A 21065-nucleotide genomic window follows, 5' to 3' on the forward strand; every position below is an offset into this window, starting at 1 on the left:
CATGGATTTTGTCCAACTTTAACAGGCAGACAATCACAATAGGCCGAAAGTGGCCCAAATCTATAGTGGGCCTCTAACAGGCCGAATGTCAGACATGGCCGAATATGATCCAAATCCTTAACGGTCGTTTATGGGCCGAAAGTTTCAATGGCCTGTAAATGGGACCAAATGAAGCAGGACCATTAACAAGCCGGAAATACACCGGGCCGTAATTCGGCCCATACACTTAGCGGACTGTTAACGGGCCAGAAGTGACCATGGGCCGCGATGATGACAAGTTTAGGACAGGCCGTTGACGGGCCGATTTGACACTAGCCATACGGGCCTTAACTGAGAATGTTGGGCCTTTAGCTGGGCCGACCCATTATGGTCTGCAAAATCTTGTGGGCCTTTAGCTGGGCTGGCCCATTGTGGTCCGCTAAATCTTGTGGGCCTTTAGCTGGGCCGGCCCATTATGGTCTGCAAAATCTTGTGGGCCTTTAGCTGGGCCGGCCCATTATGGTTCTCTAAATCTTGTGGGCCTTTAGTTGGGCCGGCCCATTTAAACTTTATGGGCCACTTTTGGGCTCGTCCACATGGCAACATATCATAGGCCCATCTCGACCGTTGGATGAGTGACACCTGTGCCAACGCGGAGCTGACACGTGGTTCCGTCGGCCAATGAGAATTTTACACGTGGAAAATTGGCATTGGTCGTGGCTGTTAGCGGGTTATCAGATCCAAAACCGGACCCAATAGCTTAACGGTGTCCCGTTAAGGTGGATGCCACGTGTCGGTCACCCTTGACGAAAGCACTTCTATGACGCGTGATTTATCGTCAGGGAAGTGGACACTTCCGTGATGATAATTTTGGTAATGTCATGGAACACTTCTACGACAGCACAGGTATGACATCTTCATTATGTCATAAATTTGTCATGGAGGTACATGCATGACAGAAAACGTGACCTACTGTGACAAACACGTATCATCACGGAAGTGTATTTTTTTGTAGTGATACATCTCATCAAAATATCGAACGAATACCAAATTCACATGACTACTTATAGCAAGACTTCTCCCATGTCCTCAGGAACAAACGTAACTACTCACAAATCATATTCATGTTCATAATCAGAGGGATATTGATATGCATAATGGTTCTGAACATATGATGTTCCACCAAATAAACCAACTAGCATCAACTACAAGGAGTAATCAACACTACTAGCAACCCACAGGTACCAATCTGAGGTTTTGGGACAAAGATTGGATACAAGAGATGAACTAGGGTTTGAGAGGAGATGGTGCTGGTGAAGATGTTGATGGAGATTGACCCCCTCCCGATGAGAGGATCGATGGTGATGACGATGGTGATGATTTCCCCCTCCCGGATTGATGTTTTCCCGGCAAAACAGCTCCGCCGGAGCCCTAGATTGGTTTCGCCAGGTTCCGCCTCGTGGCGGCGGTGCTTCGTCCCGAAAGCTTCCTCCTGATTTTTTCTAGGATGAAAGACTTCATTTAGCATAATATGGGCACCGGAGGCCTCCCAGGGGGCCCACGAGATAGGGGGCGCGCCCAGGGGGTAGGGTGCGCCCCCACCCTCGTGGCCAGGGTGTGGGCCCCCTCTGGTTGATTCTTTCGCCAATATTTTTTATATATTCCAAACGTTCCTCCGTTAAGTTTCAGGACTTTTGGAGTTGTGCAGAATAGGTCTCTAATATTTGTGTCGGTGGGAAACGTCACCTATGGGATCACAAGAATCCCTACTATGGTTGTCGGGGCGCGGGGTTGTGAGAAGAGCAGGATTAACAGTCAACACAAGGATCGTTTACCCAGGTTCGGGCCGCGAGGATGCGTAATACCCTAGTCCTGCTTTGGTGTGTATTTGAGAGAGTACTTCAGCTCTCGAACTAGCTATGGTGGCTGCGTAGTTCAAAAGTGCCGAATCCCCCTCTAGTACGCCATGGGCCTCCTTTTATAGTCGAAAGGGGCTGCCACAGTGGCACACAAGAGGTGGAAAGGTATACAGTGCTGCGAGCTTATCGCCCGTGTTACAGGACAAGACGCATTTTATGCGTAGCTTAGGTGTCCCTTAGCTTTAACGGGGGCGGGAACGGGGGGGGGGGGGGCGGGAACGGGGCCTGTCCCATCCGTCAGCGCCTCGCCTTGCTTCGACACGCGCCCAGGCCAGCGATGCATGCGGTGCCATGTAGGCAGGCAGGCAGCTGAGGTGGCGCGGTGGTAGGGTCTGCACGAAGATCTGCATGCCACCACGCAGGTGCTTGCTGAGTTGGCTTGGAAGCCGCCCATCGCCACATAGGTGCCTGCCCAGCTGGTTGGGCTGGCAGCTGCATGCGAACAGCAGTGGCGTCTTGGTTGTTGCGGGCCTGGCAGTGGCCCTGCTGGCGCCCTCGGCAAGGGTCTTGCCGGGAGGCCCGGCAAGGGTCTTGCCATGGCGCTGTGGTCGTCCTCGGCAAGGCGCTTGCCGGGGGTCTTGTGGATTCCCTCGGATGGGATCCCGCCGAGGGTCGCCGTCTTCTGATCCTCACCTGATCTTGGATATTTATGATCTTGACGAAGATCTGCATGCCACCACAGAGGCGCCTCCCGAGCCCTGGTTCCAACGTAGTTGGTTGGGTCGGAACCCGTGGGCTCAAGGGTGGCTCGCTCTGTTGGTTTGGGCAAGTTGCTCCGGCAAGGCTCTTGCCGGGACCGCGGAGGCTGCCCCGGCAAGGGCCTTGCCAGGGGATCCACCTCGCCCTCTTGCTCTTTGGTGTTTCTGGTCTTGTCGTTGTCTCAGTTGTCTTGTGCTTCAGGTTCTCTCCGGCTTCCCTCCTTTGCCCCGCTACGTGCGACCGTGGCGCGCGGCTCTGACTGCCATGCACAAGTAAAGGGGTCAAAAGGAGAGCCCCTACTTTTGTACACCGACAGGAGCCCCCGGGCCTGGGCCACACATAAGCGTGAAGCGTTGTTGGGCCAGGCCCAGAACGGTGCGCGGGAAGGTGGGGCGGATTTTACCGCATTAACTCTTTGTCCGCTGCACTTCCCCACGACCCGCGTTGAACGCGCGTCGTGGAGGATCGTGCGTGACGTGGGGGTCATGCGTGGGGCGGTTCCCGCACGCATGCATCACATCATGGTGAAGAGGCGGCTCGCGCCTTCCCCATAAAAAGAGGGAGGTGTGGAGGCGTGGCTCATTTACTAGATGGACTCGGGTCGCAGTCTTCAAGGCGCCCACACCCCCTGATCACGGGGCGGGGAACGGTCGCCTCACACGTCCTTTCGACCATGCTCACTCGCCACGCGTCCTTCATGCAAGTGGCAAGCGGTGGAGGCGGGAAACCGGGCCATCGCTGATTGGGGCAGCGGGTCGGTCCTGATTGCCCGCACCTCGGACGGCTGGATTGGCCGAGTGGGGCGGCCGAGCCTCGACCCCGCCCCTTTATAAGGAGGGGAGAGGGGGGCGTCGTCCCACATTCCTTCAGTACCCATCCTCCTCCACCTCCGCTCCTTTCTTCTACCCGCCATGGCGAGAGGAGGTGTTGGGCCTTCGACGGTGGCGGCATGGGTTGCTGCTCGGCAGCGCGTCCCTCCTTCCCACGAGCCCGCGGCGGCGGAGTCTGCCACGAGAGGAAGGGGGAGGGAGCGTGGCCGAGGTCGCCGCGGCGGTCGGGGGAGAGGGGGACGAGGCGGCGTGATGGCTGTGCCTCCGCCAGCGGTGCCTCCCGCGACGGAGGGTCACGTCGGGGATTAGCCCCGCGAGTTCTTCATCAGGCTGCGCCGGCCACCGCGTCATCGTCTCCGTCTCCCCACCCCCTTTCCTCAGGAGATGGAGCTCAATCCGCCCCAGACCCTCAGATTGCACATGAGGGGCGGCGGGACCGGCGGGACGGGTCGACGTCGACTTCCCCGCTCTTGATGTTATGTATCTCCGTCGCGGATGGAAAACATTTGCTCGCATCCATAGCCTGACGGTGGGGCTCGTCCTCTACTTCAAGTTAATGGAGGGCAGCCTACTCTCCATCAAGGTCTTCGGAGATCTTTGAACTCGCCTGAAGTGCTGCGTGGAGAGCTCGTCCGACGATGAAGATTCCTCCTCGAGCGGGAGTGACGAGGAGGACAGCGACAGCGACGACGAGGGAGTCGGGCGACGGGATACCGACTCCTACTTTGACTGATCGCGTCGCTCCTCCCTCGGCCTCACGCCCTGCCGAGGGCCTTCCTCGTCAAGCTCTCCATCGGCATGTTCCCCATCACCTCCTTGGGCGGCTGGCGTAGGAGGGCCGGAGAAGGCGAAGAAGGCGGGCGACGACCGTCAACTCAGAGTACGCGGGCACCGACGCCTTCATCGCGTATTGTCAGGCCGTTGCCTCATCTTCCAGCTCCTTCGCCGGCATCGGGATGCTCTCTTGGTGCCTTCTGCTTCTCGCACCTCGCCTAGGCGCTCCTTTCGCCCTCCTGCTGTCTTGTTTCACCTTCTAAGGAGAGGGACAAGAAAGGGATCATAGGCACCTTATCTCTTTTTAGTTTGTAAGCCTGCGGGCACTTGTTAATTTTAAGACTTGTAATCCCCTTGCTCATGTTTTTTATTCCGTAGGAACTGTACCTGTATGGGACGTTTTTAATGAAAAAGGGTGTTTGCCGGGTTCTTTGTGCGTGAGCGAGGCCCATGCCAAGGACGGATCCTTGTTATTTCTAAGATAAACATTGTCACTCGCCAACAGGCCTTGCCGTTCCCCCACTTCAGCCGACCATTCTCACGCTCTTGGCGGAGGCAGGGGCGATGTAGAGTTAGGCCCCTCATTCGTTTCTCTTGCCACCGCGACTACGACCAAGTTCCGACCCAGGGGATAGCTCCTGGGTACGGGAAAAGGGGAGCACGGTGGTTTTAAGAATACAAACGGGGTTTCATATGTCCCAATTCCATACGGAAATGCATAACAGGGGGATGAAAGACTTATATGAATCCGCGGCCCCCGGCAACCTTGGCTTGCCGCGGTCGGATCCTCGTGTCTTCAGCCCCCGGCATTCTTGGCTTGCCGGGGCCGGAGCGTCGATCCGTTCTCTTTACCCCAATGGGCTCAGCACAAGTGTCCACGTGCCCTGCGAACCAAAGAGGACAGAAAAACGCACACTCGACCTCTAGGCTAGGGGTTAGTCGCTGCTAAGCACTCTCAACCCTAACCGAGGGAGAGACTTAACCTAGCATGCATGCTATAACTTAGGGTGTCAGCGCTTCATTTATTTATGCTGAGGGTCTGCGCCTGGCTTTGTACAGAGGGTTACATGCCTTGCCGGCAAAGCTTGTACAAAAGGTGGCTTGCCGGGAGGCCCGGCAAGCCGCGCCTTATGGGTAAAACTTGCGAAGATGCTCGATGTTCCAGGAGTTGCTTACTAGGATAGCATCTTCGGTCTCCAGGCGGACTGCGTCGGGCCTGGTGACTCGTATTACCCGATAAGGGCCTTCCCACTTCAGCGTCAACTTGTTGGTATTCTTGGCCGACTGAACGCGCCGAAGAACAAGGTCGCCTTCCTCAAAGCTTCGGGCACGAACCTTGCAGCTATGGTAGCGGCGCAAGGCTTGCTGGTAGCGTGCTGCTCTCACAGCTGCCCGAAGACAATCTTCCTCAAGGAGCGTTGCGTCATCTTGCCGCAATTGCTCTTGCTCAAGCTCGTCGTAAGCGAGCACTCGAGGTGACCCGTATGTGAGTTCCGTGGGGAGAATTGCTTCTGCCCCATATACCTGGGCAAAGGGTGTCTGGCCGGTGGCTCGATTCGGCGTCGTCCTAATCGACCAAAGAACCGTCGGCAACTCATCAATCCAGCGCCTTCCGCTCTTGTGCAGCTTGTCAAAAGTCTTTGTCCTCAGGCCTCGCAACACTTCAGCATTTGCCTCTCCGCTTGGACGTTGCTCCGTGGGTGTGCCATGGAGGCAAAACAGACCTTGCTGCCGAGGTCTTGAATGTATTGCATGAAGGTGTGGCTTGTGAACTGTGTGCCGTTGTCGGTGATGACTCTGTTTGGCACACCAAAATGGCAGACTAGTCCCTTGAAGAACTTGATGGCTGACTGTGCTGTCACCTTCCTCACTGCTTCCACCTCCGGCCACTTTGTGAACTTATCGATTGCAACGTACAAGTACTCAAAGCCCCCGATAGCATGAGGGAAGGGGCCCAATATGTCGAGCCCCCAGACCGAAAATGGCCAGGAGAGAGGGATTGTTTGAAGGGCTTGAGCTGGTTGATGAAGCTTCTTTGAATGGAACTGACACGCTTCACACTTGGTTACTAGTGCCGTTGCATCCTGGAGGGCAGTGGGCCAGAAGAAACCCTGCCGGAACGCCTTGCCGGCAAGGGCCCTCGACCCTATGTGGGAGCCACATATGGCTCCGTGTATCTCTGCCAATAGCTCCAGTCCTTCCTCCCGGGGAATACACTTCAATTTCACATCGTTCAGTCTCTTCGTGTACAGGACGTCATCGACGAACTGATACATAGCAGACTGACGGGCTACTTTCTCCACTTCTTCCTGCTCCTCAGGAAGCTCCCCTGTTTGGAGGAATCGGACGGTATGCTATGCCCATGACGGAGCCTGGGGCTTGACGCAAGGACCAAAGGCATCTCTTCTGCCATGGGAGCGGCCGCCTCTACGGCCAGGGCTTGACGGCCTGCCGGAGTCGGTCGCTCCTCGGCAGGCTCAGGGTACACGGCAACACCTTTGCCGGCGGCCCCTGGGGGCTCGGCGGGGAAGTACTTGCCAGTGCCTGATTTCCTCCGCTTGTTCTGCTCCGTTGATGGTTCGACGGATGGTCCAGTCAACCGAAGCAAAAAGGTACCTGGTTCCACAGGTAGCTTGAATGCAGCGTGCTTTCACAGGTAGTCAGCGATGTTGTTCTCCGCTCGGGGAACGTGCTCCGCTTGTATACCATCAAAGCACTCCTCCAGCTTCCTCACCTCATCAATGCAGGGCTCCATCAACGGGCTCTGATAATCCTTGTTTACTTGTCTGACGACAAGCTGTGAATCACCCCAGACGATGAGCTTTTTAACTCCGAGGTCTGCCGCGATCCTGAGACCGGCAAGCAACCCCTCGTATTCAGCAATGTTGTTGGTGGACATCTCCCTGAGAAAGTGCATCTGGATTACATACTTGAGATGCTCCCCAGTGGGTGCGACGAGCAGCACACCAGCACCGGCGCCTTGCAGTGAGAAAGCTCCGTCAAAGTACATAATCCAGTCGCGAGCTGTTTCCTTACCGGGGAGAGTGGTCTCCTGGATCTCTTCATCAAGCGTTGAGGTCCATTCTGCAATGAACTCCGCCAGGACTCTGCTCTGGATTGTTGAAGTACTTTCAAACTTCAACCCAAAGCTTAACAATTCCAAGGCCCACTCCACAATTCTTCCGGTTGCGTCTGGGTTGTGCACTATCCGTTGCAACAGGAGACGGGTGACGACAGTTATCTCGTGGGCTTGGAAGTAATGACACAACTTCCTCGAGGCCATAAGGAGGCCGAAGAGCAATTTCTGCACACCGGAATATCTTGACCTAGCCCCCTGCAAGAGGGAGCTGACAAAGTAAACCGGGTGCTGCATCATCTTCTTCTTCTGCACCACTCCACTTGACTGCACAGGCTCTGCCCTAATGGTGTCAGACTCTGTCGGGAGCCTTGCCATGCCGGCATCAGGCCCTGCCGGGGGAGTACATGACTTGCCATCTGCCGGCCCCGCCGTCGACACTGCTTCTTCGTCTACCTCCCTCTGCGCCACTAGCGCGGCACTGACCACTTGATTCTTCGCCGCCAAGTACAGCAGCAACGACTCTTATGGTTTAGGCGCAACTAGTATCGGCGTAGAGGAAAGGTATCTCTTCAGGTCTTGCAACGCCGCTTCGGCCTCTGGGGTCCAATCCATTGGGCCCGCCTTCTTCAGTATCTTGAAAAAGGGAAGGTCGCGCTCGACAGACTTGCAGATGAATCGGCTCATGGCAGCAACGCAGCCAGTGAGCCGACGCACCTCCTTGATCCGCTTGGGCGCCTCAATCTGCTCGATAGCCTTGATCTAGTCTGGGTTTGCCTTGACCCCACGCCGCAACACAAAGAACCCGAGAAGTTTTCAGGACGGAACGCCGAAGACACACTTCTCAGGGTTCAGCTTGAGGTTGATCTTGCGCAAGTTGGAAAACGTCTCTTCTAAGTCTTGTACAAGAGTTGCCCTGTCCTTGGTTTTGACCACTATGTCATCCATATAGGCTTCCATATTTCTATGTAGCTGGGGTTCAAAACCAATTTGGACTGCCCTTGCAAATGTTGAGCCATCACTCTTCAACTCGAAAGGCATCCATATAAAGTAGTACGTACCACATGGGGTGATGAATGCTGTCTTTTCTTCGTATTCTCTTGTCATGAAGATCTGGTGGTAGCCCGAGTAGGCATCGAGGAATGATAACAGATCACACCCGGCCGTGGAGTCAACAATCTGGTCGATGCGGGGCAACGGGAAGGGGTCCTTAGGACAAGCCTTATTGATATCTGTGTAATCGATACACAGCCTCCACTTCCCGTTTGCCTTGCGCACCACCACCGGATTGGCCAACCACGTCGGATGGAGCACTCCCCTCACCAAGCCTGTTGCTTCCAACTTCCTGATCTCCTCTATGATGAACTCCTACCGTTCCAGAGCTTGCTTCCTGACCTTCTGCTTGACGGGTCGCGCATGGGGACAGACAGCAAGATGGTGCTCAATCACTTCCCTGGGAACGCCGGGGATGTCGGATGCTTGCCACGCAAACACATCGACATTCGCGTGCAGGAAAGTGACGAGCGTGCCTTCCTATTTGCTGTCGAGGGTGGAGCTTATGGTAACAGCCCCTCCCGTGCCATCCTCCCTGACGGACACCTTCTTGGTCTCTGGTGGTGCAGCTCTGGATTTATTGCTCTTGCCGGTGGAGCTCTCTAGCACGTCCTCGACGGTAGCACAACACTCTGAAGAGGTGCGCTTGCCGGAGTGGGTGCGAGAGGTCTTGCCGGTCTTCTTCTTCCCTCTCGGGGCTTCAGCGGCAGGAGCAAGTGCCATGGCGGCAGCTGCTGCAACTGCTTCTCGGTAGAGTAGGTCGGCGCAGATCAGCGCGTCCTTCTTGTCGGAGGGGACGGTGATGATGTTCATCGGCCCAGGCATCTTCAGCGTGTTGTAGGCGTAGTGCGACGCCGCCATGAACTTGGCTAGTGCCGGGTGGCCGATGATCCCGTTGTAGGGCAAGGGGATCTCGGCTACGTCGAAGCAAATCCTCTCCGTCCTGTAGTTCAGCTCGCCTCCAAACGTCACAGGCAACGTGACCTTTCCCTTCGGCTGGCTCATTCCCGGGTTGACCCCTTGAAACGTGCCCGTTTCCTCGAGGTCTCCATCAGGAATTTGCAGCCTTTTGATCAACCATCATCCTGTTCATCTTGAGGTTGCGTATCGTTGGTGAGACCAACAACGGCAAACACCCGACCGCAGTTGTTCGGTCAGGGTGGTCCTCGGCGTCAGAGATGAGGAGCGTGCTGGACCACTTCAGCGGCTTCTAGGCGCCGAACGAGGGCTCCGCTGCTGTGATCTCACGTGCCCACTGTTTGAGCTGGCGGTGAGAGGTATGCAGCGAGGCGCCCCCATCGACGCACATGGCCTCTGTAGCCTTCTGAAAATCTTGCTCGCCGAACTCGTCGTCCTCGTCATGATCATCGTCCTCTTGCTTCTTGTCACGGCCCCGAGCGGGCCTCTCCTGTTGGTTATCCTTGCCGTGGTGACCTCCTTGGCCGCCACGCTTCTGGCCGGATCCCTCGGCACCATCCTGGCCCTTCTCTTTGTCCCGCCTCTCATACTCAGCTTTCTGCTTCTCAGCAAGCAGCTCGACTTGTCGGCAATTCTGGAGGTCGTGGCCCTTGGTGCGATGGATCTTGCAATACTGCTTGCCGGAGCCCCGCGCCTTGTCGGTAGCCACCAAGGCCCGGCAGGCGGCGCACCCGGCAATTTCCTTGCCGGGGTCGTCTGCCTTAGCCTTCTTGGCGGCGCCGGTGCTGTCGGATCCCTCGACGGCAAGCACGGTCTTGCCCTTGCGTTTCCTGTTGTGACGCCGGCCCTTCTTCGTCGAGGCGGCGGTGTCTTCATCAGTAGAGTCGGTTTCCGTGCCGGCGTCCTCGCCGGGGTACTTCCTTCCCTCTTCAGCCCGGGCGCACCTATCGGCTAGAACATGAAGTTTGGTCACATCCTTAACCTTGTTCATCGCGAGCTCTTCACACATCTTGCGGTTGCGCACGTTCTGATGGAACGCGCTGATTACGGCGGCGGGATGAACATCGGGGATGTTGTACTGCACCCGTCTGAACCTCTGGATGCACTTGCGCAGGGTTTCCCCTTCCTTCTGGGGAATGATATGCAAATCACTGGCCTGGCCATGAGCTTGGTGGCCCCCGGTGAAGGCACCAATGAACTGATGGCACAGACCAGGCAGAAATGGAATCCGCCGGCAAGTGCATCAACCAAGACATGACGTTGGGCTTCAGTACCAACGGGAAGTAATTCGTAAGCACCTTGTCGTCACGAGCTCCAGCAGCTTGCATCGCGATGGTTTAGATGCTGAGGAACTCTGACGAATGGGTCTTGGCGTTGTACTTCTCGCCGACGTCGGGTTTGAACATGCGGTGGGACGGCCACTGGAACTGCCGCCGCTCACGGGTAAAGGCCGGGCAACCCACCTCGTAAGGTAGGCCGTCGGAGCCCCCCGGTGCTGGGTGGTCCATAGTGGGCCCCGCCCGTTTGTCCGACAGGTGGCGTGTATCACGCTGGCGCTCGATAGTGGTTCGAGCATCTTCATGGGCTTGTTCTCGAAGAACTTGGCGTTCGTTGCGGTGAGTCCGTGGGTCGGACGACGCTATGAACACAGGCGTCATCGCGATGGACCGACACCCGCGGTGGCTGGCGTGGAGGAGGAGAGTGCACCATGGCCGCAGCACCCCCGGCCCCTCCACCGCTAGCATCATCTTTATTGGCGCTGGGCTGAGGGCCCTGTCGGTCGCGGATCATCTTTATTGGCGACGGCGACGAGCCTCCGGATGGTGGCTCTCCACTCGTTGAGCTTCTCTGCAGCAGGAGGGAAGTCGAGGAGCAGCAGCGCGCGCGCCAAAGCTTCTGCTAGCGTGGGTGGTGAAGACAACTGCGTGGACCATGGCGCGCTTCGACTTCTAACCACGTTAGAAGGAGCTCTACCACGGCCCAGCAGCTGCGTGCCATTTTCGCCAGCGCTTCGGCGGGCATGCTAGACTCCTTCGTCCCGCGGACGATGCATAGGGCTCTTCCCACGGCTGTGTCCGGGGTCTCCAGCGTGGTGGCACTGCTCGTCGCGCGCACCCTGGGTAGAGCGCGCTGTGGACGCCGGCGTGGGCGTCTTGGAGGCAGCTGCGTCGCCCATGGGTGGCACAACGACACTCCTGGAGGGCCCCGCGTCACCTGCGGGGGCCCAGCTCCGTCTTTGGATTTGGCGGTGTGTGGCCCATCGCCTGGCGCACGAACGAGGCCGCTCGCCAGGCTATGACTGCCAGAGCGATGCTGGTGCTCTCGGACTGCGGCCCGGGTCCTGTCCGCGGCCGGCCTGCTGCTTGCCCGCACTGGCACGGGCCGTTCGGCTCCCGTCGAGCCGATCGCCGTGATCGTCTTCTTCTTTGGAGCCATGGCGATGAAGAACTGCTAGGCTAACTACTAGACCAGATTCTCACAATTGCGCCCCCTACCTAACGCGCCAAAGATATCAGTGGGAAATGACACCTATGGGATCACAAGAATCCCTACTATGGTTCCCGGGGCGCGGGGTTGTGAGAAGAGCAGGATTAACAGTCAACACAAGGATCGTTTACCCAGGTTCGGGCCGCGAGGATGCATAATACCCTAGTCCTGCTTTGGTGTGTATTTGAGAGAGTTCTTGAGCTCTCGAACTAGCTATGGTGGTTGCGTAGTTCAAAAGAGCCGAATCCCCCTCCAGTACGCCATGGGCCTCCTTTTATAGTCGAAAGGGGCTGCCACAGTGGCACACAGGAGGTGGAAAGGTATACAGTGCTGCGAGCTTATCACCCGTGTTACAGGACAAGACGCATTTAATGCGTAGCTTAGGTGTCCCTTAGCTTTATCGGGGGCGGGAATGGGGCTCGTCCCGTCCGTCGCTGCCTCGCCTTGCTTCGACATGCGCCCAGGCCAGCGATGCATGCGGCATCATGTAGGGTCTTCACGAAGATCTGCATGCCACCACGCAGGTGCTTGCTGAGTTGGCTCGAAAGCTGCCCGTCGCCACGTAGGTGCCTGCCCAGCTGGTTGGGCTGGCAGCTGCATGCGAACCCCGGTGGAGTCTTGGCTGGTGCGGGCCTGGCAGTGGCCCTGCTGGCGCCCTCGGCAAGGGTCTTGCCGGGAGGCCCGGAAAGGGTCTTGCCGTGGCGCTGTGGTCGTCCCCGGCAAGGCGCTTGCCGGGGGTCTTGTGGATTCCCTCGGCTGGGATCCCGCCGAGCGTCACCGTCTTCTGATCATCACGTGATCTTGGATATTTATGATCTTGAAGAAGATCTGCATGCCACCACAGAGGCGCCTCCCGAGCCCTGGTTCCAACGTAGTTGGTTGGGTCGGAACCCGTGGGCTCAAGGGTGGCTCGCTCTGTTGGTTTGGGCATGTTGCTCCGGCAAGGCTCTTCCCGGGGCCGCGAAGGCCGCCCCGGCAAGGGCCTTGACGGGTGGTCCACCTCGCCCTGTTGCTCTTTGGTGTTTCTGGTCTTGTCGTTGTCTCTGTTGTCTTGTGCTTCGGCTTCTCTCCGGCTTCCTTCCTTTGCCCTTCTACGTCCGGCCGTGGCGCGCGGCTCTGACTGCCCGTGCACAAGTAAAGGGGTCAAAAGGAGAGCCCCTACTTTTGTACACCGATTATTTGCTCCTTTTCCCGCCCAGAATTCCAGCTGCCGGCATTCTCCCTCTTCATGTAAACCTTGTAAAATAAGAGAGAATAGGCATAAGTATTGTGACATAATGTGTAATAATAGCCCATAATGTAATAAATATCGACATAAAAGCATGATGCAAAATGGACGTATCAACTCCCCCAAGCTTAGACCTCGCTTGTCCTTAAGCGGAAGCGTAAAGCGGAAAATATGTCCACATGTTTAGAGATAGAGGTGTCGATAAAATAAAATACGGACATGAGGGCATCATGATCATTCTTATAACAGCAACATATATATTGTCATATGATTTCTTATGCTAAAGTAACAATCTATTCACAATGTCAAGTATGAATCAGAAACCTCATTGAGAACCAACAAACTATAATCTCAATCACTGAAGCAATTGTAATTTGTCATAACATCAGAAAGAGTCAATATAAGAGCTTTTCAGCAAGTCCACATACTCAATCATCATTTACTCTTTCACAATTGCTAACACTCATCCAATACTTATGGGTATGAAGTTTTAATCGGACACAGAGAAAGAGAGAGGCTTATAGTGTTGCCTCCCAACCTTTTACCTCAAGGGTAATGTCAACAATAATAGTTCATGATAACTTACATCCAATTGGATATATATATCGGGATCTTTCCAACACAATGTGCTTGCCAAAGGATAAAATTTAAAAAGGAAAGGTGAAGATCACCATGACTCTTATATAAGGTATAAGACAAGAATAAAAGATAGGCCCTTCGCAGAGGGAAGCAGAGGTTGTCATGTGCTTTTATGGTTGGATGCACGAAATCTTAATGCAAAAGAACGTCACTTTATATTGCCACTTGTGATATGGACCTTTGTTATGCAGTCTGTCGCTTTTATTGCTTCCATATCACAAGATTGTATAAAGCTTATTTTCTCCACATTAATAAATCATGCATATTTGGAGACCATTTTTTATTGCATGCAACAATGACAACTTACTTGAAGGATCTTACTCAATCCATAGGTAGATATGGTGGACTCTCATGGCAAACCGGGTTTAAGGATATTTGGAAGCACAAGTAGTATCTCTACTTGGTGCAAAGAATTTGGCTAGCATGAGGGGGAAAGGCAAGCTCAACATGTTGGATGATCCATGACAATATAATTTATTTCGGATATAAGAAAACATAACCCATTACGGTGTCTTCCTTGTCCAACATCAACTTTTTAGCATGTCATATTTTAATGAGTGCTCACAATCATAAAAGATGTCCAAGATAGTATATTTATATGTGAAAACCTCTCTTTCTTTATAACTTCCTATTGCAATGATGACCAAAACTATGTTTGTCAACTCTCAACAACTTTTATTCATCATACTCTTTTATATGTGAAGTCTTTACTCTCCATAAGATCAATATGATCTCTTTAATTCTTTTTATTCTTTCTTTTATTTTTATTCCCTCAAGATCATATCTAGATAATCAAGTCCTTGACTCAAAACTAATCTTTACCATATATATAGCTCACGGACTCGATTACATAAAAGGATCATAAAGCATAACTCAAAACTAGATCATACTAAAACTTTATTCTACTAGATCAAGATATTACTAAAAGGTCGAACTAAGAAAAACGGTAAAGATAGGAGTGTGATGGTGATACGATACCGGGGCACCTCCCCCAAGCTTGGCAGTTGCCAAGGGGTGTGCCCATACCCGATACTCAGTTCTCCTTTGCTGGTGAAGGAGATGGGGGTGGTGATGGAGTGTCGCACATCGAGCATAGGAGATCCTCCAATTTGCGGATAATGCCCTTGAGTGCGGCGATATGCTCCTTCAACAAAATAGTTTCACGTGTGAGATACTTGTTTTGTATGCGAGCTAACTCAATCATCTTGAAAGCTTCAATCTCAGTTGGGGTAAGAAGATTGTGATGAGGTTGAAGGATGTCTTCTTCTGCTGCTGCCGGAGCTTGATCCTCCATGGCTTTATTTATCCTATCATCCTTGTTGATCTCCCCGGGTTCTTCTCTCTTCAGCTCTATCTTCATTAGCCAAGTAACGTTGCCCTCATTGTTGGAGGAGGGGGACGACATGATGCCTAGCCTTGACAACTCTGGAAGAAAACAGCTCGAGACAAAAGCAGAGGATATTTGTGTGGTACGGTGGTCAAACCTTCGGGGGGTTATATAATGAATTTTTACCGACCAAAAGAAGTATCATGCAAGAAAGCGGAGTCCAGAGGGCACACGAGGTGCCCACAAGGCAGGGGGCGCGCCCTCCACCCTCGTGGATGCCTCGTGTCCCTTTCGGACTACTTCTTATTTTCCTATTTTATTAAATATTCCAAAACGGAGAAAAATTGCTATTAGAACTGTTTTGGAGTCGGTTTACTTACCGTACCACATACCTATTCCTTTTTGGAGTCTGAAACACTCTGGAAAGTGTCCCTTATGTATTCCTCCGGGGTTATGGTTTCAATAACATTGGTTTCAACATTTATGGGATTACCTGAGATATAATGTTTGATTCTTTGACTGTTCACCACCTTCAGATTTGTGCCTTCGAAGTTGTTGATTTTTATGGCACCGGAGCGATAGACATCCTCGATAACTCAAGGACCTTCCCATTTAGAGAGGAGTTTCCCTGCAAAAAATCTTAAACAAGAGTTGTATAGCAAAACATAATCACCTACATTAAACTCACGCTTTTGTATCCTTTTGTCATGCCATCTTTTAACTTTTTCTTTAAACAGTTTGGCATTCTCATAGGCCTGGGTTCTCCACTCATCAAGTGAGCTAATGTCAAATAGTCTCTTCTCACCGGCAAGTTTGAAATCATAATTGAGCTCTTTAATGGCCCAATATGCGTTATGTTCTAGTTCGAGAGGTAAGTGACATGCTGTTCCATAAACCATTTTATACGGAGACATACCTATAGGATTTTTATATGCAGTTCTATAGGACCATAATGCATCATCAAGTTTCTTAGACCAATTCTTCTAGATCTATTAACAGTCTTTTGCAAAATTAATTTGATCTCCCTATTACTCAACTCTACTTGACCACTAGACTGTGTGTGGTATGGAGATGCAATTCTATGATTAACATCATACTTAGCGAGCATTTTACGAAAAGCACCATGAATAAAATGTGAACCACCATCAGTCATTAAATATCTCGGGACTCCAAACCTTGGAAAAATAACTTCTCTAAGAATCTAAATAGAGGTGTTATGATCAGCACTACTAGTTGGAATAGCTTCTACCCACTTAGTAACGTAATCAACAACAACTAAAATATGTCTATACCCATTAGAGGAAGGAAACGGTCCCATATAATCAAAGCCCCAAACATCAAATGGTTCAATAACAAGTGAATAGTTCATAGGCATTTCTTGACGTCTACTAATATTACCAATTCTTTGACATTCATCACAAGACAAGACAAACTTACGGGCATCTTTGAAGAGAGTAGGCCAATAAAAACCGGATTGCAATACCTTATGTGTAGTTCTATCTCCAGCGTGGTGTCCTCCATAAGCCTCGGAGTGACACTTGCGTAGGATCTGTTCCTGTTCATGCTCAGGTACACAACGTCTACTGACACCATCTACTCCATCTTTATAAAGGTGTGGGTCATCCCAGAGGTAATGTCTTAAATCATAGAAAAACTTTTTCTTTTGTTGGTATGTGAAACTAGGTGGTATAAATTTAGCAACAATGTAATTAGCATAACCAGCATACAATGGAGCAGTACGAGAAGCATTTATAACAGCTAATTGTTCATCAGGAAAGCTATCATCAATAGGGAGTGGGTCATCAAGAACATTCTCTAACCTAGACAAGTTGTCTCCAACGGGGTTCTCAACTCCCTTTCTATCAATAATATGCAAATCAAATTCTTGTAGCAAGAGAACCCATCTAATAAGTCTAGGTTTAGCATCTTTCTTTCGCATAAGATATTTAATAGCAGCATGATCAGTGTGAACAGTCACTTTAGAATCAACAATATAAGGTCTGAACTTATCACAAGCAAATACAACTGCTAAAAATTCTTTTTCAGTAGTAGCATAATTTCTCTAGGCACTTTCTAGAGTTTTACTAGCATATTGGATAACATTTAATTTCTTATCAACTCTTTGTCCTAGAACAGCACCTACAGCATAATCACTAGCATCACACATAATTTCAAAGGATAAATTCCAATCAGGTGGCTGAACTATAGGTGCAGAAATCAAGGCTTTCTTAAGTATTTCAAATGCTTCTACACAATCATCATCAAAGGCAAAAGGAACATCTTTTTGTAAGAGATTATTCAGAGGCCTATAAATTTTTGAGAAGTCTTTAATAAACCTCCTATAAAAACCGGCATGAGCAAGGAAACTTCTTATACTTTTAGTGTCCTTAGGACACGTCATCTTTTCAATAGCATCAACTTTAGCTTTATCAACTTCAATACCTCTTTCAGAAATTGTATGCCCCAAGACAATACCATCATTAACCATAAAGTGGCACTTCACCCAATTCAAGACAAGATTAGTTTCTTCACATCTCTGCAAAACTCGATCAAGTTTGCTTAATCAATCATCAAAAGAAGTTTCATATATGGAGAAATCATCCATGAAAACATCAACAATCTTTTCACAAAAGTCAGAGAATATAGCAGTCATACATCTTTGAAATGTAGCAGGTGCATTACATAAACGAAAAGGCATACGTCTATAAGCAAAGGTACTGAAAGGGCAAGTAAAAGTGGTCTTTTCTTGATCCTATTTTGACACAGGTATTTGAGAGAAACCAAAATAACCGTCTAGAAAGCAAAAACATGTATGTTTGGATAATCTTTCTAGGATTTAATCAATAAAAGGTAAAGGGTAATGATCCTTTTTAGTAGCTTTATTTAGTTTGCAGAAATCAATTACCATTCTACAACCTGTAACAATTCTTTGTGGGATCAATTCATCTTTATCATTAGGAACAACAGTAATGCCTCCCTTCTTAGGGACACAATGGAAAAGACTTACCCACTGACTATCATCAATGGGAATTGTACCTGCCTCCAGAAGCTTTAGTACTTCTTTTCTTACCACTTCTTTCATCTTAGGATTTAACTATCGTTGGTGATCAACAACCGGTTTAGCGTCTTTCTCCAATTTTATTTTGTGCTGGCATAGAGTGGGACTAATGCCCTTAAGATCACCAAGAGCATATCCAATAGCCGCACGGTGCTTCTTCAGAGTTTTCAATAATTTCTCTTCTTCTTGCTCTGAAAGGTTAGCACTAATAATAACATGATATATCTTCTTTTCATCAAGATAAGCATATTTAAGAGTATCAGGTAATGGTTTAAGCTCAAACACGGGATCACCCTTGGGTGGACGAGGATCCCCTAGAATTTCACCAGGCAAGTTGTGTTTCAAAATAGGTCCCTATTTAAAGAATACTTCATCTATTTCCCTTCTTTCATTCATAAACATATCATTTTCATGGTCTAGCAAATATTGTTCTAAAGGATCATTAGGAGGCATGGCAATAGAAGCAAGACCAATAATTTCATCTTTACAAGGCAATTCTTTATCATGAGGTTGTCTACTGAATTTAGCAAAATTAAAACCATGAGACATATCTCTTAAACCAATAGTAACAACATCATTTTCGCAGTCTATCCTAGCATTAACAGTATTCAAGAAGGGTCTACCGAATATAATGGGACAAAAGTTATCTTGTGGGGAAGCAAGAACAAGAAAATCAGTAGGATATTTAATTTTCCCACACAAGACTTCAACATCTCTAACAATCCCAACCGGTGAGATAGTATCTCTATTGGCAAGCTTAATAGTAACATCAATATCTTCTATCTCAGGAGGTGCAATATCATGCATAATTTCTTCGTATAAAGAATAAGGTATTGCACTGACACTAGCACCCATATCACATAAACCATGATAGCAATGATCTCCTATTTTAACAGAAACAACATGCATGCCAACAACTGGTCTATGTTTATTTTTAGTATCGGGTCTAGCAATTCTAGCAGCTTCATCATAGAAGTAAATAACATGCCCATCAATATTATCGGCCAAGAGATCTTTAACCATAGCAATACTAGGTTCAACTTTAATTTTCTCAGAGGGTGTAGGTGTTCTAGTATTACTTTTACGAACCACAGTTGAAGCTTTAGCATGATCCTTTATTCTAACAGGGAAAGGTGGTTTCTCAATATAAGCGGTAGGAACAATAGGATCAACATTATAAGTGATAGTCTTTTCTTCAACTTTAATAGGTTCAACTACTTTTACTTCAGTGGTTGGATGATATTTAAACCACTTCTCCTAAGGGAGATCAACATGAGTAGGAAATGATTCACATAAAGAAGCTACTATCTCAGAGTCAAGTCCATATTTAGTGCTAAATTCACGGAAAACACCGGTATCCATAAAAGATTTAACACAATGAAACTTAGGTGTTATACGTGACTCCTTACCTTCGTCAAGATCCCAATCTTCAGAGTTGCGTTTAATTCTTTCCAATAAATCCCATTTGAATTCAATAGCCTTCATCAGAAAAGAACCAGTACATCAAGTATCGAGCATGGAGCGATTATTGAGGGAAAGCCGACCATAAAAATTTTGAATAATAATTTCTCTTGAGAGCTCATGATTGGGGCATGAATATAACATTGACTTAAGCCTCCCCCAAGCTTGAGCGATGCTTTCTCCTTAGCAAGGCCAAAAATTATATATATAATTATGATCACGATGAACAAGATGCATAGGATAAAACTTCAGATGAAATTCCAATTTCAATCGGTTGTAGTTCCATGATCCCATATCATCACATAGCCTAAACCATGTCAATGCCTTTCCCTTCAAAGATAGATGGAAGACCTTCTTCTTGATAACATCCTCGGGCATACCTACAAGCTTAAATAATCCACAAACTTCATCCACATAGATTAGGTGAAAATCGGGATGCAATGTTCCATCTCCTGTAAAAGGATTAGCTAGCAGTTTCTCTATCATACCCGAAGGAATTTCGAAGTAAACATTTTCAGTAGGTTCAGTAGGTTGAGGAGCTACTCTTTGCTCTACTGATCGGGGTGAAGATACCACGAAGAAGCCCCTCAAAGGATTATGTTCCATAGTAACAAGTCATAGTAAATTTCAGCACACTATATAAGTTTTTCCATACCAAATTCCACCTACCAAAGGCGCTTCACTCCCCGGCAATGGCGCCAGAAAAGAGTCTTGATGACCCACAAGTATAGGGGATCTATCGTAGTCCTTTCGATAAGTAAGAGTGTTGAACCCAATGAGGAGCAGAAGGAAATGACAAGCGGTTTTCAGTAAGGTATTCTCTGCAAGTACTGAAATTATCGGTAACAGATAGTTTTGTGATAAGGTGATTTGTAATGGGTAACAAGTAATAAAAGTAAACAAGGTGCATCAAGGTGGCCCAATCCTTTTTGCAGCAAAGGACAAGCCTGGACGAACTCTTACATAAAGGAAAGCGCTCCCGAGGACACATGGGAATTATAGTCAAGCTAGTTTTCATCACGCTCATATGATTCGCGTTCGTTACTTTGATAATTTGATATGTGGGTGGACCGGTGCTTGGGTATTGCCCTTCCTTGGACAAGCATCCCACTTATGATTAACCCCTATTGCAAGAATCCGCAACTACAAAAGAAGTATTAAGGTAAACCTAACCATAGCATGAAACATATGGATCCAAATCAGCCCCTTACGAAGCAACGCATAAACTAGGGTTTAAGCTTCTCTCACTCTAGCAACCCATCATCTACTTATTACTTACCGATGCCTTCCTCTAGGCCCAAAAAATGGTGATGTGTCATGTAGTCAACGTTCACATAACACCACTAGAGGAAAGACAACATACATCTCATCAAAATATCAAACGAATACCAAATTCACATGACTACTTATAGCAAGACTTCTCCCATGTCCTCAGGAACAAACGTAACTACTCACAAATCATATTCATGTTCATAATAAGAGGGGTATTAATATGCATAAAGGATCTGAACATATGATCTTCCTCCAAATAAACCAACTAGCATCAACTACAAGGAGTAATCAACACTACTAGCAACCCACAGGTACCAATCTGAGGTTTTGGGACAAAGATTGGAT

The sequence above is a fragment of the Aegilops tauschii genome, chromosome 3 (assembly GCF_002575655.3).
Source record: "Aegilops tauschii subsp. strangulata cultivar AL8/78 chromosome 3, Aet v6.0, whole genome shotgun sequence".
Taxonomy (NCBI): Eukaryota; Viridiplantae; Streptophyta; class Magnoliopsida; order Poales; family Poaceae; genus Aegilops; species Aegilops tauschii.